The sequence below is a fragment of the Marmota monax genome, unplaced genomic scaffold (genome assembly GCF_021218885.2).
Source record: "Marmota monax isolate L192 unplaced genomic scaffold, Marmota_monax_Labrador192_F-V1.1 WCK01_AAM20220418_F8-fsc00061, whole genome shotgun sequence".
Taxonomy (NCBI): Eukaryota; Metazoa; Chordata; class Mammalia; order Rodentia; family Sciuridae; genus Marmota; species Marmota monax.
In genome coordinates this window covers 13,622,762-13,624,020 of record NW_026695230.1, presented here as the reverse complement: position 1 = coordinate 13,624,020, position 1,259 = coordinate 13,622,762, and positions in this window count along the sequence as shown.

The following is a 1,259-nucleotide window of genomic DNA, read 5'->3' as shown; positions in this document are numbered from 1 at the left end:
ACTATTTTTTTTTATAAGCACCAATCTGTCTACACATATGTATCTCAAAAAAAAAAAAAAAAAAAAGGGTTTACATCCACCACTATTGTAGTGCTTCTTTGGCAATAAAAATAAGCTTGTGTTTCTAAAACTGTGAAAAATAATATCAGGTTGTACTGTTTCATTTAAACCTTGACTTGGGCAGTGTTAGGCTGCTTGGAATCAATCAATGCCGAGATGCAGCACGTTAATTGCAACTGAGACAGGAAGTGGCAGGTGTTTCCAACTCTGATGAGCTACAATGAAATTGATGTTTTCTGCATTCTGGAGGCAAATGACAATTCAGCAATGTCTCTCTCTTCCCAGGAAGCAGATTTACAGGCTTTTCCTTCCAAACTGAAAATGGCAGCATGCCCCACCCAGGTGGTTGTTCAGAGAACGACCTTCGCAGGGCAGAGATGGCAGGGGGCAGCTGGGGCCGCCACATGAACAGAGAAAGTGGCCGTCCCTGGATGTGGAGAGCTCAAATGGAGGGGCTGATTGTCAACAGTAGGTTCACGTACAGGGGAAAGTGTACAATTTCACCTACTGTTTATCTTCTTACCTCACTGCTGAGTGGCTTGTAGAAGATTAATTTGCTCCAACAATCGGGAACTATTCATGTGGATGGAAATGTGTTATATGTGCGCTGCTTTAAATACTGAAGTGAACAAAAAATAAATGATTTTTGTGTCTCAGGAATCAAAACATGTTCATGTAGCCTGGGTCTGGCCCCTCTGCGGGCAGCATCCATTTCATCTCTTTCTTTTCTTAGTGAAAGAACCTGGACAAAGCTTTGATTCCCGTGTGGGAGTCTATGAATTAATGTTGGACGTTTGATTACACTGGGCACCTGGAAGGACTTAACCTGAGTCCCTTCCCATTGGACTGGAATGGGAGGAGGAGCAAAGTGGCTCGCCTCAGGTACATTCTCTCAACAAAGAAAGCTATTCTGCAGGCTGGGGCCTGTCCTCGCTAGCCTCCCTGTCCCTCTCATCTCCTTACCTGGTAGAGCCTGGTTTTAAATTCCACTCACTCATCAGGAACATTCCCTTCTGCAGAGCTGGCCCCAACATTTAACTCCTACTCTTTCAGGACCAAGTTTGTTTGGTTTTCTTCTGTTTTTTTTTTTCTTAATCCCAGCACGTTTATAGAGGGTGGGCAGATAATGCACCAGAATCACTACATCAGTCGCTCAAGGGGTTAGTCCCCGGAGCTCCCTTGGTATTCCACACTAAGCT